This window comes from Palaemon carinicauda, chromosome 12 (assembly GCF_036898095.1).
Source record: "Palaemon carinicauda isolate YSFRI2023 chromosome 12, ASM3689809v2, whole genome shotgun sequence".
NCBI classification, from domain to species: Eukaryota; Metazoa; Arthropoda; class Malacostraca; order Decapoda; family Palaemonidae; genus Palaemon; species Palaemon carinicauda.
In genome coordinates, this window is record NC_090736.1 from 35,721,192 (window position 1) to 35,727,290 (window position 6,099).

General features: G+C 38.9%; 1 pseudogene; it reads right to left on the reverse strand.

Moving 5' to 3' along the window:
* Window positions 1-224: 224 nt before the first annotated feature.
* The window catches only part of LOC137650761 (hyaluronidase-like), a 63,037-nt pseudogene continuing 57,162 nt past the window's right edge, over window positions 225-6,099 (reverse strand).

Consider the following 6,099-nt stretch of genomic DNA (forward strand, 5'->3'; position numbering starts at 1 on the left):
CAGTACTAGTAATGTTAGTTATATACACAGCAAACTAAACAATTTAAGAAGGCTAAAGTAATATAGGATTAAAAGTGAAAAGGAAAAATCTTAACAGTATGTATGTACAGAATATATTTTATTCAATTACTGTACTTCTTTGAACTTCATTCTTACAGGATATATCGGTGAAAGAAACGCCATCTCGTGTTTGTTATGGATCGTGTCCCGGGAATTGTACAAATCTAGCCCTGATTCCATTTTCTCTGAGATATCCCATTGCTGCAAAGCGTTTCCTGGTCACATTGAATTTCCAACTGGATTTCACGCTCTTTTCTTGCAGGTTCAACTAGTCTGAAATTCGCATGTTACACATGAAAAGCTAAAGTGGAATTTCAATTTCGCATAAAGTATTTTTTTCTTTTTCTTTTAAGAGAAACCATAAACTCGACTTGAGCTCGTTCTGTTATCATGCCCAGGTCTCAAGGAGCAAACAGTTAGGAAAATGGAGGATTTAAAGTTTGGCATTACCGGCTACAAGGAAAGGATTAAAGCTCGCTCATGAATGGCAAAGGCTAGGGACAATGGCATTGCCCAATTAGGACAATGCCCTAGAGAGACTGACCATATATTATATACATATAATCAGCGCCCAAGGTCCCTCCACCCAAGCTAGGTCCAGGGAGAACAAGCCAATGGCTGCTGATGACTCAGCAGGTAGAAATATAGGCTCCCCCAATCCCCAAATGAGGTTGCAAACAGTACAAGACCCTATGGAGCTTGAGCGGAACTCGAACCCCAGTCAGGCAGATCGCCAGGCAAGAACGTTTCCAATAGGCTACCACAAACCCTTTTTCAAAAGGTATTAAGTAATATATATAATTTCATAACTGGTTGGTGAAATTAGTTGGAACTCTGTTGGACCTTTATATAGTTTCATCCAGAAATTAGCATCATTCATCTTTCTATGAGAACACATTTCTTTCTATTCATGTTTACATATTTTGTATTGCCCCATTATTTGCATGGGACGCCTGACCCGACTTCTCCATTTACTTCTGATGTTTTTATTTTGATGTTTTATTATTTTAGCAATATCAGAGGAACCATGGTCTACTATTTGAGAGAGAGAGAGAGAGAGAGAGAGAGAGAGAGAGAGAGAGAGAGAGAGAGAGAGAGAGAGAGAGAGAGAGAGAGATAATGGTAATGTTTTCTGGAATATGTATATGTAGAAAAGAAGTGTTTTAAAATTGGCCAAGTTTTATTTCTTCAGGTAAAGAAGAATTGAAGAATCCTTCTTAAAAATCTAAATATAAGGAGCAAAAGATTGCATTTTGATTTTGATTTTTAGAATTGATCAAAAGGGAATATACTAATATTCAAGATACCAAAATTTATCATATTTGTTAGGAATTTCATAATACAAGTGGACATATACATCAAGTAAAAGTCTCGTATGAAGTTTAAACAATTGAATTAAGTAGGCTACTTTATCTAACAAAATAGACATGTTTTCTATTATTATAAGTAGTTGCATATCTTTTTTTTTTCTTCTTTTTTTTGTCAAAACAGAGGATCCATGGTAAAAGTTAACGCTCATTGTGCTTTTATTTTTCAGAGACTTCTGTACAATATCTTTCTTTGAAATGCTGTTGGGTATTGCCATCATACTCCCAAAATGGTATGTACAGTACTTGTATTTCTGTTTATGTTAATTTGAACTTTATCATAGCTTTTGACAATTGATTTATGATAATTTCTACGTCTCTATCGAAATGATTAAATATGACCTCTTTATCTAAATCGGCAACAGCTCCGTGTCAAATGATCCTTGAAGTTATTAGTCAACAAATATTTAAAGCTAAAAAAAAATATGTCAAGTAAACAGATTTGTAGAAGGTGATAAGTGTGAATAAAGTCTTTGACACCAAACTAATTCTTTTAACTTCCAGAGCTAAATCATAATGAGAATATGAAAAAGGTAAGCATCATAACTTCCGTAAATACCATAACTTCTAATACATACATACATATACCAAAGGCACTTCCCCCAATTTTGGGGGGTAGCCGACAACAACAAGAAACAAAACAAAAAGGGGACCTCTACTCTCTACGTTCCTCCAGCCTAACCAGGGACTCAGCCGAGTTCAGCTGGTACTGCTAGGGTGCCACAGCCCAACCTCCCACATTTCCACCACAAATGAAGCTTCATACTGCTGAGTCCCCTACTGCTGCTACCTCCGCGGTCATCTAAGGCACCGGAGGAAGCAGCAGGGCCTACCGGAACTGCGTCACAATCGCTCGCCATTCATTTCCATTTCTAGCACGCTCTCTTGCCTCTCTCACATCTATCCTCCTATCACCCAGAGCTTTCTTCACACCATCCATCCACCCAAACCTTGGCCTTCCTCTTGTACTTCTCCCATCAACTCTTGCATTCATCACCTTCTTTAGCAGACAGCCATTTTCCATTCTCTCAACATGGCCAAACCACCTCAACACATTCATATCCACTCTAGCCGCTAACTCATTTCTTACACCCGTTCTCACCCTCACCACTTCGTTCCTAACCCTATCTACACGAGATACACCAGCCATACTCCTCAGACACTTCATCTCAAACACATTCAATTTCTGTCTCTCCATCACTTTCATTCCCCACAACTCCGATCCATACATCACAGTTGGTACAATCACTTTTTCATATAGAACTCTCTTTACATTCATGCCCAATCCTCTATTTTTTACTACTCCCTTAACTGCCCCCAACACTTTGCAACCTTCATTCACTCTCTGACGTACATCTGCTTCCACTCCACCATTTGCTGCAACAACAGACCCCAAGTACTTAAACTGATCCACCTCCTCAAGTAACTCTCCATTCAACATGACATTCAACCTTGCACCACCTTCCCTTCTCGTACATCTCATAACCTTACTCTTACCCACATTAACTCTCAACTTCCTTCTCTCACACACCCTTCCAAATTCTGTCACTAGTCGGTCAAGCTTTTCTTCTGTGTCTGCTACCAGTACAGTATCATCCGCAAACAACAACTGATTTACCTCCCATTCATGATCATTCTCGCCTACCAGTTTTAATCCTCGTCCAAGCACTCTAGCATTCACCTCTCTCACCACTCCATCAACATACAAGTTAAACAACAACGGCGACATCACACATCCCTGTCTCAGCCCCACTCTCACCGGAAACCAATCGCTCACCTCATTTCCTATTCTAACACATGCTTTACTACCTGTGTAGAAACTTTTCACTGCTTGCAACAACCTTCCACCAACTCCATATAACCTCATCACATTCCACATTGCTTCCCTATCAACTCTATCATATGCTTTCTCCAGATCCATAAACGCAACATACACCTCCTTACCTTTTGCTAAATATTTCTCGCATATCTGCCTAACTGTAAAAATCTGATTCATACAACCCCTACCTCTTCTAAAACCACCCTGTACTTCCAAGATTGCATTCTCTGTTTTATCCTTAATCCTATTAATCAGTATTCTACCATACACTTTTCCAACTACACTCAACAAACTAATACCTCTTGAATTACAACACTCATGCACATCTCCCTTACCCTTATATAGTGGTACAATACATGCACAAACCCAATCTACTGGTACCATTGACAACACAAAACACACATTAAACAATCTCACCAACCATTCAAGTACAGTCACACCCCCTTCCTTCAACATCTCAGCTTTCACACCATCCATACCCGATGCTTTTCCTACTCTCGTTTCATCTAGTGCTCTCCTCACTTCCTCTATTGTAATCTCTCTCTCATTCTCATCTCCCATCACTGGCACCTCAACACCTGGAACCGCAATTATATCTGCCTCCCTATCATCCTCAACATTCAGCAAACTTTCAAAATATTCCGCCCACCTTTTCCTTGCCTCCTCTCCTTTTAACAACCTTCCATTTCCATCTTTCACTGTCTCTTCAATTCTTGCGCCGGCCTTCCTTACTCTCTTCACTTCTTTCCAAAACTTCTTCTTGTTCTCTTCATATGACTGACCCAGTCCCTGACCCCACCTCAGGTCAGCTGCCCTCTTTGCCTCACGTACCTTGCGCTTTACTTCCACCTTTTGCTCTCTATATTTTTCATACTTCTCTATACTATTACTCTGCAGCCATTCTTCAAAAGCCCTCTTTTTCTCTTCCACTTTTACCTTCACTCCTTCATTCCACCATTCACTGCCCTTCCTCATGCTGCCTCCAACAACCTTCTTGCCACATACATCACTTGCAATCCCAACAAAATTTTCTTTTGCTAACTTCCACTCCTCCTCTAAATTACCAGTTTCTCTTACTCTCACCTCGTCATATGCCATTTTCAACCTTTCCTGATATTCACTTTTTACCCCCGGTTTTATTAGCTCTTCAACCCTCACTAGCTCCCTTTTACATCCACCTACTCTATTCCCCCACTTTTTTGCTACAACTAATTTTCCTTCCACCAAAAAATGATCAGACATACCGTTAGCCATACCCCTAAACACGTGCACGTCTTTCAATCTTCCAAACATTCTTTTAGTTATCAACACATAATCCATTAATGCCCTTTCTACTACTCTTCCATTTGCCACTCTTACCCATGTATACTTATTTTTATCTTTCTTTTTAAAAAAGCTAGCACTTATTACCATCTCTTGTTCAACACACATATCTACCAGTCTCTCACCACTCTCATTTTCACCTGGTACGCCATATTTCCCAATGACACCTTCTACCTCTCCAGCACCCACTCTAGCATTTAAGTCACCCATAACAACTACATAATTCCTTCTACCCAGTCCTTCTACACACCTAGTTAATTCATTCCAGAACTCATTCCGCTCTTCTTCACTTTTCTCACTACCTGGCCCATACGCACTGACAAACGCCCAACATTCCCTACCCAACCTAACCCTTACCCACATTAACCTAGATGATATCTCCTTCCATTCCACTACTTTACCTGTCATCCATTCACTCAACAATAAAGCCACACCCTCTCTCGCTCTTCCCCTTTCAATCCCAGACACTCTACCAGACATTTCACCAAACATCACTTCACCCTTTCCTTTCATCTTTGTCTCACACAAGGCCAATACATCCATCCTTCTACTTCTAAACATACTTCCAATCTCACATCTTTTACTCTCTATCGTACTACATCCACGCACATTCAAACACCCCAAAACTAGAGTGCGGGGAGCAGTCACTCTCCCCCCAGCTCCATCTCTTTGTTGCTGTCTCACAGCAACAAAGAGATGGAGCTATATATAATTATACAGTTATATATAATAGAATAAGCAAAATGAAATAAACGGGGTAATTAAATGGAAGCGATAGAAACTATAATTGAATCTTTTTTTGACATTTAATGGAATATTTTTGTGCTCCAATTTAATTCTAATTCCGGAATACACATTCGACAGCTGTGAAAACGGGTTAATTAAATAAGGCTATTTAATCGATGTTATCAATCTTCAGGGATTATATAGCTTTGCTGAAGATTACTAAATTTATTTGGGACTGGAGGATTAAAGATGAAGGGGGAGCGATGGCCATTTCATACTTTGAAGTAATTTGATTTCAGCCTCGGAAAGGGATTGGTGGAATAAAGTTGGAATATCATGATACACGTTGCGATTCATTCAGCTATATTCTCGGAGGTAAAGCTCTTAATAAAAACCGTGTTATGATCGTATAGGATTCATCCAACCGTCAGATTTACTCAAAGTACTTGATAGCTCTCTCTCTCTCTCTCTCTCTCTCTCTCTCTCTCTCTCTCTCTCTCTCTGGTGGATATACGAGGTGCCTCACACTGAGGGACCTGGGGGAACCCAAACAAAAAATAAGGTAAGGTAAGGTAAGGTAAGGCTCTCTCTAATGCCATATATAGTATATAAATATATATATATATATATATATATATATATAATATTTATATATATATATATATATACATATATAAAAATATATATACATTTATATATACATATAATATATATATATATATATATATATATATATATATATGTGTGTGTGTGTGTGTGTGTGTGTGTATGTATGTATGTGTGTGTATGTCTATATGTATATAT